At 31.6% G+C, this 14,239-nt stretch overlaps 1 protein-coding gene across 3 annotated transcripts in view; it reads left to right on the forward strand.

Annotated features, from left to right (window-relative positions):
* LOC106466972 (synaptotagmin-12-like) overlaps positions 1–14,239 on the forward strand; it is a 204,140-nt gene that overhangs the window by 129,152 nt on the left and 60,749 nt on the right. For all 3 annotated transcript variants that reach the window (XM_022395668.1, XM_022395660.1, XM_013927286.2), the window contains exon 1: positions 6,907–6,991. The gene's annotated coding sequence lies outside the window, so the exon portion shown is untranslated. Of the gene's footprint in view, positions 6,992–14,239 lie in introns of those variants that run through there.

Raw genomic sequence — 14,239 nt, forward strand, 5'->3', positions numbered from 1 at the left:
CGGGTATCGAAACCCGGTTTCTAGCGTCGTAAGTCCGCAGACATACCGCTGTGCCACTGGGGGGCAACATTAAAGTAGCACGTGTTTATATTTTCGTCAGCATATTTAGTATTAACTAGTGAAAACGCATATGCCGTCTGAAAGCTCTTCATATCGAAAAATCAAATTTTAATTGGACATTTTTTTAATTTCTCTAAAATATAGCATGTAAGAAAACAAATAATTGTTCGCATAACAACCTCGAATCGACGACAACGCTAAATGAGATGATCCTTTCATGACAGTAATCATGGTAACTGGAGTCCCCGTATATGGGGGATTATCAAGAGTTGCAGCATCGAAAAAACTTGTGTAATGAAAGAAATGCATTAGTGTTAAAACTACTATGAACAGTAATATAAATATACAAAGGATAAATGTTGTGTGTAAAGCATCACTTTCTAATCTTGTACTTTTCTAGTTTTCTGACAGGTTTGATTTTTCTTGAAACAAAAGAATGATCTTTCTTAATCTCACAAAACACGGACATAAAACTGTCGTTAAATTCTTTATATTACAAAACATGAGTATCAAACTGTCATATAATTATTTATATCACAAAACATGAATATAAAACTGTGATTGAATTCTTTATATAACAAAACATGAATATAAAACTGTCATATAATTCTTCATATCACAAAACACGGACATAAAACTGTCGTTAAATTCTTTATTTCACAAAACATGAATATAAAACTGTCGTCAAATTCTTTATATCACAAAACATGAATATAAAACTGTCATATAATTCTTTATATCACAAAACATGAATATAAAGCTGTCAAAGAATTTTTTATATTACAAAACATGAATATAAAACTCATATAATTCCTTATATCACAAAACATGAATATAAAACTGTCATATAATTATTTATATCACAAAACATGAATATAAAACTGTGATTGAATTCTTTATATCACAAAACATAAATATAAAGTTGTTGTCGAATTATTCATATCACAAAACATTAATATAAAACTGTCGTCGTATTCTTTACATCACAAAATGTGAGCATTAAATTGTCGTCGAATTCTTTATTTTCAGAAGTTGCAAAACGTCTTTAGGTTTAGGTAAACAAAATTACGTTCTTTTAAGTAATTCAACGTACAAAACATTTTTTATAAAATAAATTAAGACAGAATTTGCTTCCACAGCGAAGTATGAATTATATTATTATATACCCTACGTAAATGTTGTACAAGACGAAAGGTGACGCATGCTTCTCGTGGTAATTTAGAATGAAGTATACTTATTCTGGGCGCTGCTTCGTCTATTCAAGTTATACAATAAGGTAAAGTGACGTTTTCTGAGTGATGTTCTTAAGACACATTTATATACATTCAAAATAGCACGTTTTTTCTTCTAATATTCTCACGATGTTTACGTCTTCATTTCTTACTTTTCTGCTACTGGATAAAAAGTCATCAAATACTACATACCAAAACTTATATTTTTCCTTTCAGTTAAACTTAACAACAATGGAATTCTTATCCATGTTAACAAAAAGCGTTACCATATCGACTGAAGGCATACAAAATTCAAAATAAGAAAAATGTTTAATTTTTTAATGATCAATAGAAACATTTCAAGTACCATTTGCAAACTGCCATGTAATCAGAAATATATGTAGGCGAGCGTAATAAGGTAAACCAAGCTCCTATGTCATACGATTTGAATAGGTAAGTGATTAACTTGAAGACTCGCTTAGAAATATTATAAGTAAAAAAAAACTATAAAATATTTATGTTGCAAAAACATCTCCAAGATGAAGAACACAAAATCACGTTCTTTAAAACTTTCAATGTATAGAATATTTTTTATAAAATAAAATAAGACTGAACTTTCTTTCATTGTAAAGTACGGATTCTATTTTTAGATAGATTATATAAGTTTTGCAAAAAGATGTCAGCAATTGGTGAATGAACCCAATGTTGAATAACCTATTGTGCTGACTAAGTGTTTTCAAGTAAGATAATGTAATATATGATATATTATATGGTGATTCACGACTATTCAAATATCACCTAAGTGGAATGATTATTAAATAACAAAATTATTCCATGATATTTTACCCCACTTTTGAAATAAATTACCTGTTGAATATCTTGGACCATTCCTCCACTAAAAAAGTGATCCAAGGAAGCTAGGAAATGCACGGCCTAAATTCAAATAAATATCACACGGTGGCGCCACATTATTAGTAATATGTATTCTGTATTTTAGATTGGGAAAACTACAAGGTTGTAAAACGAAAACAAAAATACATCTCACTTGATAGAATAAGTACAATACAAATCGAAAAATGTATATCAAAAGTTAGGATAAAAATAATAATTCCCTGTGATAACATTAGGGATATGAGAAATAACGACCTGGATAAAATGGAGATTAAGGAATGTATAAAAAGACCGAACGCAGTGAAGAACTTTCATAGCTGCCCCATTGACCACTTGAGGTCTGGAATAGACTAATGATGATGAATGACATATTTATCCATTGAACTCAGCTATGACACTGTACGACAGTCCGATCCCTGGTTTCCATTATTACATGCATAATATATTGCCTATACAATTAATAATGATAATTAATAACGCAAACTGTTTTCTTCAGCTGTAATTAAGTGAATCAGTCATGTATCTTGAAACAGATCAAAAGTATATCCTAATGATATATCATAAAGAGAAACCCCTACTGTCATTAGGGACTTTTTTAATGTGCTGCTAAGCAGAACTGTAAATAGAGGTCAAAGTTTGTTAATATATCATTTGAAGAAAGTAATTGGTTTAATCAGCTGTTTGTTACACAATATGAATCTACAAATTCATCTCTCTACGAACAAATTCTCCAAAAGTAAAGCTGCGCCCCCTACTCGCAGTGGAGCCCCCACGTATTTGATGGCTATCTATAAAGCAGGGTCTGAAGTTAAGATACTATCATAATCCTGAAAGATTCGGAATTATCTGTTCTGGTCATTATTTGACACACATTGTCACATTATACAACATCTTCGATAAACACTGGCAGTTATCTTGTTTTACTTTGTACCAGTTATTTTGACACTTACTATACTAGTTCCGTCAGTGTACGCTCTACATGTTATTATAATGTAGACTGTTATAGGTAGTTTGATGCACACGATAGTTTTACTTCTAGGTACAAAAGAAAGATTCACAGACATCCACACGTTACTAACACCACTGTATATGCACGTACAATAGTATATACAACGTTGTAACATATAACATAGTCATTATACAAAAGAAAAATTACTTGGCCCAAAATGTTTGATAAAAATCACGTTAACTTCAGATAAGTTTTACCACATTACTCTTGATTTATCCATTGCGGATTCAACATCAGAAGTTTGTAAAAACAGCCTTTCAGTTTTATCTTTTGTTTTCCATAAGTCACTTGCAAGAGGCCTTTTATTCGATACCATCAGTTGAGCTGTACGATGAGAGACAAAAGATTCTCTGAAAGCTATTTATATATGTAGTATGGTACTTCAAAAGTTACAGTTTAAAAGCCGGAAGATGTCGAGCGTTAGAAACTATTATGCTTAGCAGTTGTGATGAAAATCATGCTAACTGCAGATGTAATTTATTCTCATTCCTTTTAATCTGTCCTTCGCGGAGTCAAAATTAAGGCTTAGATTTAGGACTAACCTAAAAAGGTGTAACAAAATTTTGTTAACAGCGAGGGCCAGTGGTGTGTTCGTTTGCTGTTAAGCACAAAGTTACACAATGGGCTATCTGTGCTTTGTTTACCACAGGTATCGAAACCTTATTTTTAGGGTTATAACCCTCAGATTTACAGCTGAACAACCAAGGGTGAGGGTCAGTGTGAAAGATATTCTAATTTAATTACTATAGCTGTTACAAGCTTTGACTGTTTCAGATCTAATTTTGTTCTCTTATTGTTTTCACAATAAAATCTTTACTATAGTGTGTTCCACATAGTAGCCATCTTTATTTCAAGTTCACATGTAACTCTACTAGCCTTTACTTATGATATACTATAATTTGTTCACAAAGTAAAGACAGATTTTTAGTTACACTTATGATGCATATTCATAGTGTGCATATTATTCACATTATTTATTTACATTTTCAGACGCATACAAAGGTTTAATTTGTTTGTTTGTATATATTTAAGCACGAAGCTACAAAATGGGCTATCTGTGTTGTGCTCACGACGGATTTCGAAACCCGGTTCTTAGCGTTTTCAGCCTTCAGACTTATCGCTGTGCCACTAGGGAGCCACAGGTTTGAAATATGCCACTTGTGCTCAAATATTATCAGCAACAATCATAAACCATATCGTGATATTAATATTGTTATAAATATATACAACAATATAATGTGGTATTAGAATATTGTTACATTAGAACGGGTTTTCTGATCAACTTCCACATCTTCAGGGGGAAAAAAAGACAGTAAAATTAAACTAAAGATGTAAAATCTGGATTCCTACCTGAATATTACATAAACTCTTTGTTTTTCGACAGTTATACTCATGAATATTTTTTTAACTTAAAGTATTTGAATTTGAGAGAAATTTAACATAACGTTTTTATGTAACTTTACACTATATTAAACGATGGTAGAACAGATTTGATATCAAACATCACATAATTTTCCCTTTGAGAATCGCTTCTTAGTTTCTACAATACAGTTAATCGATAAATATATTTTTAAGTTGTTTTTTTTAAAACTTGTAATGATAACATATGCAGGTTTCATTCTCTCCTGTTCCTGATAGAAACGAATTATTAGGAAATCATCTGAACATTATTTGAAACTGAAAACGCTGAAACATTGTATCTGAACAACCCTTTCGTAATTTTTGAAACTAAATTAACATTTAAAGCTTTTATTGATATTTTTTATAGGTTTTTGTAGTAAAATGTCGTGAAATATGTCTACGTCTTTCGTATAGTTACAGAATTATTTTGTGAGCCTATTTTATTTAGACTATATCCTGTCAAGTAAATAATTTTGGGCATTTTTAAACTTCGTACAATTTGTTTCCACTTTTGTTTTGTCTCGCAGATTACAGTCAGTTACATATTAGAAGTTTTATTTCAAATTTATTGTTTAACTGGTCAAACATGTTTAGCCTATCATTTTCCAAGATTGTGTCATTAATAATATCGTCTTTAGATTACCAGTTTTCAAGATTACGTTATAATAAAGTCTTTAGGCTACCATTTTCCAAGATTAAGGCCTTAATAACTCCATCTTTAGATGACCATTTTCCAAAATTCAGCCATTAATAACACTGCCTTTGTATTTTCAGTTTTCAAAATTAGCTCATTTATAATACCGTCTTTAGATTACCATTTTCCAAGATTAGATCATTAATAATATCGTCTTTAGACTTCCATTTTCCAAGATTAGATCATTAAGAATACCGTCTTTAGACTACCATTTTCCAAGATTAGATTATTAAGAATACAATCTTAAGATTACCATTTACCAAGATTACGTCATTAGTAATACCGTCTTTTGGCTACCATTTTCCAAGATTAGATCATTAATAATATCGTCCTTAGATTATCATTTTCCAAGATTAAATCATTAAGAATGTCTTTATATGACCATTTTCCAAGATTGGGTCATTAATAATATCGTCTATAGACAACCATTTTCTCATAAATCATCACCTTTATTCTCCTGAAGAAGAACAGTCAACTATTCGAAAGCGCTCAAGTTTTGGGTCTCTTTTTTTAAATTCATTTCACTTTTTGTTTGAAGCCAGTTTTTGTTATAAAATAATTTTGCCGCCAATATTTGTATCACCAACCAAAAGATACTCTTAATTTGTTGCCCAGGAATTTATGAAGTTCTCTCGCGCCTGTAAACATCTTTTTGCCCCCAGTCACTCAGCAATATGTCTGCGGGCTTACAACGCTAATAATTGAGTTTCGATACTCGTGGTGGACACAGCACAGATAGTCTATTGTGTAGTTTTGTGCTTAATAACAAGCCAACAAATTAAATATCTTATAAAAATAAAACACAGCAGGATTATAACTAATTTTAGTATTTGTTTTTCCAATACGCAATCCATTCTTTAAAATTAACAACCGAAACATCATTTTGAAACTTTGGCAAATACACCATAAAATCTTTAGTGCAAGATGATACGTAATAATACGTAATAATTACCTTTAACCTGAATTTTTAATTCAAATTAACCAGTTAAATATATGCTAAACTATCATTAAGTCCACTACAAATGCTAAGCCAAATATGACTCGCTTATATTTTGATATTCAGGTACAAGCAACATGGTTCGTATATCGTTTATATTTATATAAATTTACATGTGTAAATATATACGTTTTTGAAATATAATTTACTTGGGCTCATTGATAATACATCTACGTCTGATCAGGATATTACTATTGCGATGAACATACATATACAATATAATGCAGTATCAGTATGTGCAGTTAATGTAACACAACATATTTAAAGGTTGAGAAATATAAACAAACGTAATAGTTTCGCCTTTCGTGTTTTACTGAAGACTAGATAAGTTCTCAAAATCGTTTCTTTGGTAACAAGCTGGTTAGCATCCTTTATTTTTATAAATCATATATAAAAATGTGGTATAATAATATAACGTTTAAACAAGAAGATAAACTAATATTTTATGTGTGATTAAAACAAAAACGTTTCAAAGACAAGGTTAAAAATAAATCTTGCATAAGACGCATCAGAATTCTGGCTTTTATGGCTCAAAATTCAAAGGAGTGAGACAGGTGAAAGTAAGCACTGCAAAGCTTTCTGGGAATATATACGTCATCCAAGGTGTTACATCATTCGTTTGGGGGAATCCTCTATGTTGATCGATCATTTATAGTGTGTGAGTTCTGCGTCCATTTAAGCCACCGTGTATATACAGCTGTAGGCCTTCTTCAACCGAAACATCAGTGGTATGTTATCTACATTTTTTTCATTTATGGCCTTTTCTTGTTAATGCGATACATTCAAAAGAAAGGTTTTGTTTCTATTATTGTACTGTCTGTAAAATTACAAAGTCGAGGTAAGGACAATTTTACGTTTTCTAACAGTTTGTGACAACTTGCCGTAAGACTGAACAGGTTTGATTTGCTCTCTCTCTTTTGTTACGAACTACAAATTAGTGTTTTCACCTTCAGTTTAGCTAAATTACGACTTGGTTACTTTGACGAACCTGACCCCTATCATAAATCCATGAGAAAACTTAACTTTGTCGAATAAAAACCTCGCTATCGGTAGAGTTTGATTCACATAAAATGTTAATGCAAAATTATTATTTTAAGTAAAAAATATATAACTATACAATGAGAACTAGCTAGGTGTAAAAATTCAAAGCCTTTTCTTTTGCTTGATAAAACATTAGGATAAACGGGTTGCGGGTTTGAAACGGTTTGTAAATCCCTATCAAAAATTCACCAAGTTTCTTCGGAACAAATAAACTATTATAGCTCCACGATCTTTAAGAGCCCGATGATGTTCTAACTGTTTAAAACGTGACGTTGAAGTAAGACACTAAAGGAAACATGGAAAATGTATTTAACAGTGCAATGTTGGAGGCTTAGTCTTTGTTCCTATCGCCTTTTATGATCCCCAGAAAGCACTAAAAGTAAAAATTAGCTATGTAATGACTACAACTCATCAGAATTGTACTCTGTTTTATAAGTTTTTTAAAGTATAACTACATATATATATATGTGTGTATGTAGCTTGAATTCTAGGTAAATTATGCTTCTTTTTCTATTCAGCTTAAGTCATATTGTAGCATAGAAACAAGATTATTGAAATAATTATTTTTCATTTTTAAAAAATCTTTATCTTTTGACCACTGAAATGGCTTTATGTGTAAAGTTTAACAACGTTAAGAAAAGAGAAAACAGAGACCTTTACTTTCCAGATAGTAATAACAAAATATAGTCATTGCGTAATATTAGCCCTGATGAAACCGCAATCGCGAAACGCTAGCTGAAATAAAAGGTTTTTATTATTACCTGGAGAGTGAATGTCGATTGTTTTTCTTAAACATTATTGCCAAAATGTCTAAATTTCTCAAGTACATACTGAAAAACAACGAAACATTGCACAAAAAAAAGTTTAATCGTAGAGTCTCATGATCTGTAGCATGTACTGTATTTTTAACCTTTATTTCAAGTTCTATTATATTTATTTATTTCATGTTTGCTAAAGTATTTCTATTTTGCCAAACTATAAATAAAACAGTTGCAGTTTAATCGTCGAAAATTGGTGAAATATTAGAAAATAATAGGCCTAAAAGTTGTGATAAAGATCACGTAAATTGCACTTCTAATACTGAATCCGAAATGGATAAATAAAGAGAAATGTGCAGAAAAAAATCTGTAGTTTACGTGATTTTTGTCACACGTTTAGGCCTATTGGTTTATCAAAAACAAACTAGAGATTTTTCGAATAGAATTCAATATTATAATAATATTAATACTAGAAATAAATGACCTTATAACAGCTTTTGTGAACGCTCCCGAAAAAGCTGTAAAGCGAAACGTTGAGTGTTTAATTAAATAAAAATAACATTTTGGTGTTATAAGGTCGTTTTATTTCTAATATTAATATGTCTTCTATACACCAATATGCACTACAGCAATTAAATATTATAATAATAATGATATGTATGTATATATATATATATATATATTACTCCAACAGTGGCCCAGCGGTACGTCTGCGGACTTACAACGCTAGAATCCGGGTTTCTATACCCGTGGTGGTCAGAGCACGTATTAGCCCTTTGTACATCTTTGTGCTTAAGAACAAAACAAAGAAACACATATTACCCAAATATAAGTTACATAAAAAGATGCGATACATAAGGATTAGAATAATTATAAGAAAATAATTCTATTTATTTTTCACGGTCAAGTGTTATTACACTTTTAGAAGTGCGAGGCTACTTACGTTATTGACAAGAAACACACTTATGCTACTTTTTTAGCGTCACACTAATATAAAACTATTTCTTGTCGATGTCGTTGGTAGTTTCACTCTTTTAAAAAACGAAAATGGTTGTTTTGTTGAAAATACAGAAGCTTCTATTGATCGCAAAATATGGCTAATGCCAAAAAATACAAGTTAACCCTTTCTAGGGTCGCAAGGTCGTAATATACAGATTGTGTGTTGGTTTATAATATCTTCCCACTAAATCACGCAGACCTGATGTAATTTGCTATTATCATAAGCTTCTAAATCGTATTATTTTACAATATACACGTATATTTATAACATCTAGTGATATCACGATATCATCCCTGTAAAACTATTTTTTCTATAGAAATTTAGAATATCGCGGGTAAGCCAGCGATACTGACCATTCTAATTCAAAATATAATTTTTTCAGTTATGAATCGGATGCTTAAGCGTGAAATAACTTGTGAAATTTCTGACTTTGAAATGTTATTACTATTGCATAATAAGATATATATTTAAGTTTAAATTTGTTTATCCATCAAAGCATGCCACGTACATAAATCAGAATTAAAAATTAACTCATGAAGTAGCGTAAGTAATTTAACACAACGGCCTAACTCGGGTATGCAATGCCATAAAACAAAATGTTGTAATGAATTAGAAGTCATTTAATCATCATTTTGTCACTCATAACTGTTATATTCTCTCTTATTCTTACTTAAATGAGTTCGAAAGTATCTTGAAATTATCTTGTATATTTATAGCTTTATTTTACAATATATATATATATATTTATACATTCAGCTTCTGGTGTTTTAGCCCCCCCCCCCCCCAGTGGCACAGCGGTATGTCTGCGGACTTACAACGCTAGAATCCGGGTTACGATACCCGTGGTGGGCAGAACACAGATAGCCCTTGTGTAGCTGTGTGCTTAATTACAAGCAAACAATCTGGTGTTTTAATAGAGAATAAGGTTTTTAGCAAAACGTTTACAGTTTTATTTATGCGTGTTTGTTTTTTATCTACATTCCTTGGTAAATATTTCTGTAAAATTATAATCAACTAAACAAGTAACTTTCGAGGGTTATTTACTTTAATTTTCTTTGTTATTTGACCAGCATTCTTGAGAGAAAAGTAGATGCGATAGTGCTGAAACATAAGAGGCAAAATATATTACTATGATAGCTTGATTTAAGGGCAGAAGAAAGTTTGGTGTTTATCTTATTTTTTATTTGATTTAATCGTACAGTAGCACAAGTAGACGCCCTATTTTCTCTGTGTTAAAATATTAATAAAGTTCATGCTCATGAAAAGACATCTGATGTCCTAGTGTTTAATCTATTACGAGTTAATGCACCAATCTTTATTATATTTTTAGATGATCTGTTACGCTTAGAGGAATAGTTCGAAAACAGCTGAGGTATAATAGATATGATTTCCCCAAAGACTTTCAAGTGTGATCAAAATTAGAAATTGGTTTGGTTTGGATTTCGCGCAAAGCTACACGAGGGGTATCTGAGCTAGCCGTCCTTAATTTGGCAGTGATAGACTATAGGAAAGGCAGCTAGGCAGCACCACCCACCCTAAACTCTTAGGCTTCTCTTTTACAAAAGAATAGTGGGAGTGACCGTCACGTTATAACGTATTCATGGATGATAGGGCGAGCATGTTCGATGATGGGAGTTCGAACCCGGGACCCTCATATTGCGAGTTGAGCGACTTGACCATCAGGCCATACCAGGCCTAATTAGAAATATAAAATTCAATAAACAACTTATGCTGAAGATATTTTCACCATCTTTGAGAATTTTCTATTTACAGAAAATGAAAACTTACTTACAGACACTTCATTGATGTTGAAATAACGGCAATGTCATTGTTTCCTTTAGATAAATATATGTTATGTTACCTGAATTAAAGCATCTTGGAGTATTTCCACTTAAATGTTAATATTTTTTACGTAACATAATGTTAAGTAAATGCAGAAAAACCTCAGCAATCTTTCAAAGCTCAGTTAATACCTCAAATAACGAAGAATAAGCGACACTCTACCTCAAATTAGATTTCGAACATTGTTTTATGATTTTAATTTACGTTGCTTGCTCCGTGGTTAAAAGGAGATGTCATCAGTTGCTATAGCAACGCATTCTACTAATCATACGCGTAAAGAGGCATGTTCATGAAAGATAATGTGTAAAGTATATGTTTTGTCCTACTCCCTCGAGATTTTCTTACGCACAGTATTAACTCGTCATTTTGACCTTATAGAATGAATACAAATGAGAACTTAAAATAGGAAATGTGTCTGGTCTACCTTATTTTAAACCTTTTATAAAGAACACGTGCATTTATTAATTAATCAAATAATGAGTGATTATTGATTTTCGTTTATTTGCTGTATGTTCCAAAGTAATAGGCCTTGCATGGCCTGGTGGTTAGGACATTCGACTTGTAATTTGCAGGTCGCGGGTTCGAATCCCCATCACCGAACATGCTCGCTCTTTTAGTCGTGGGACGTTATAATTTGACGGTCAATCCTACTATTTATTGGTAAAGGGTTGGCGGTGGATTGTGTTGATTTGCTGCTTTTCCTCTAGTCTATCACTTTAAAAATTTGGAAAGGCTAGCGCAGATAACCCTCGGGTAACTTTGTGAAAAATTCAACAAAACAAACAAATTCAAAAGAAAGAAAGACTTCAAATCTTTTGGTGTATAACACCTAGTCTGGCAAGGCATCATTAGTGTATCGGTCGTTTTGTGTAATATTACATCACAATATTACTGATAATTATTCTTAACACAACTTCTTTTTCACTGGTTCTATGTTAATTTCCAATAAATCACGTTACGATAAAAATTAATTATATTAGTTTCATTGTAAAGTTCCATTGTACAAACCTTCCAATCAGAAGTAAGATTGATTGTTATTGCTATACCGTTTATGGTAAATTAAAAAAAAATATGCTTTTTTTTTACCAACACTTTTCACACCTACAGTATAAGCTGATTGTGCACTAATAAATTTTTGTTATTATTATTATAAATGGTTGAGAAATAGTCAAAACCAGATAAGTCCAATGACGTGCATAAGTTAGAAATTTATATTCGTAAATTCATTTGTTTTAAATATAGGAAAGTATGGACTTCAAATTCAAATAATTGTCATATTTTAAGTATAGGAGCAACGGTTCATTTATTTTTACTCGTAATCTGAGGCTCGCGGGTTCGAATCCCCGTCCCACCCTTTCAGCCGTGGGACGTTATAATGTGATGGTCAATTCCATTATTCGTTGGTAAAATAGTAGCCCAAGAGGTGAAGGTGGGTGGTGATGACTAGTTGCCTTCCCTCTAGTCTTTCACTGCTAAATTAAGGACGACAAACGCAGATAGCCCTCGTGTAGCTTTGCGCGAAATTCAACAAATAAACAAACTAATTTATTTTTTGTTTAGTTCAAAACAACAAAGTGGAATTATTAAAACTTCGATAACCCAGATCAGACACACTTGTATCAACTTTGCTCTAAAAAGTTTGATTCAGATACTACTTCCCAATTTCTTTTACTTGGAACTGGAGTCGTATTTGACCACTCTAACTTCCAGATAGAACTTAAATTTAAAAGTTTTATATTATTTTTTCACTACTTGATGCTATGATTTTTTTTCCCTTTTAAGCATTTCTCGTAGAATGATATCACATGCAATAAGATCTTAAAAGAATTCCAGAATTTCATTTCTAAATATTCTATGAAATTACACCATTACAATAAAACTGAAAAAAAAAAGAATTTAGTAGACTGTTCTCTATTTAGAACTTTTCGTTAGAGTTTTTGGTTGCTTATACTTAATAGCGTTATAGTTGTGAACTAAATATCCATTTTGTATTTTGTTCTATTATCTTGATTAGTAAGGTTGAGCAGAAATGCCTTTTATTCCCTTGAAAACTTCCCTAAAAACCGTCAGTTAAAAGGATTAAGAAGACTACTATATTTTCATTCATACAAATAGCATTATATAATCATTAAAAATTAAATATTTGTGACGAATAATTATAACACCTACTGTGCACTTAGCCTATTAGTAGCATTTTTAATATTAAAATTTCATCATAAAATATTAGCCCTAAAATCGAGAGTCGATTGTACAAAACTTAGTACCTGTTCTGGGCGTCATAATATCCAGAAAACGTTAAAAAGCAATTCTTTAAAATTGTCTTTCACCTATAATTTAGTATTAGATATTTCGAACAGTATGATTTGTGTACTCATCGCCCCCCCCCCCAGTGGGACAGCTGTAAGTCTACGGATTTACAACAGTCAAATTATAGTTTCGATCCCCCCCCCTCCCGGTAGACACAACAGCTAGCCCGATGTGGCTTTGCTATGAAACACACACATACACACTGTACTCATTTGTTCACCTCTTGCAGAGTAATCTTCCTTTGAAAATACGTTCTTCCTCCCATTTGTGTTAAAGTTTTGGTAAAAGTATGCTGCTTTTTGGGAGATAATTTACCTTTAACAGTCCTATTTTCAGTTCTAAACTAGTCAATATACGCCAGAAGAATATCCGAAAGTAATCATTATTCTAGTCGCAATTGCAAGTGCAAAGTTGGAATATGTGATGTTTGAATGAAGTCCAAACTTTGTGGTTAAAGTCACAATAGGGTTTCTACTGAAGTTAAAATGATCGGAAAGAGAGGTCTTCCAAAAACATTTGAGTTCAATCAAAAGAGGACAAGAAACTTTGAAGCGGAAGAAATATTAAAAATACGATACGTTGTTCTTCTCACTATAACCACTTTTATTGTTTTAAATAGTTCAGTGATGGAGAGACTCAGATATGATTAATCAGACCTCAACCAACGATGAAAAGCGTTTTTTGGTGTTTCTACTAAATGCGTATAGTTTCTTACATGCCATGAATATATTGAAAACCATTCTTCTGCTGAAATAAAGGTCAAAATCGAATGAACTTAAGCAAAGGTAATTTTGCTTTGGATAAGTTTTTCATCAACATCAAAACATTTCAGGAATTTCATTACACGTATTTTATAGCAAGAAAACAAACCTTAAATTTATCTAAACTTTTTATGAGAAATTGGTCTAGCGGGTTTTCTCTTATCAAAGTTGCCACCAAAATATTGTAGTTTCTGTACGATCGAACCCAAAATATTATTCCTAAACTGATTACTCCTTAAAGTAAGGTGTGGACAAGTCATTTGATAC

Source organism: Limulus polyphemus, unplaced genomic scaffold (genome assembly GCF_000517525.1).
Source record: "Limulus polyphemus unplaced genomic scaffold, Limulus_polyphemus-2.1.2 Scaffold77, whole genome shotgun sequence".
Taxonomy (NCBI): Eukaryota; Metazoa; Arthropoda; class Merostomata; order Xiphosura; family Limulidae; genus Limulus; species Limulus polyphemus.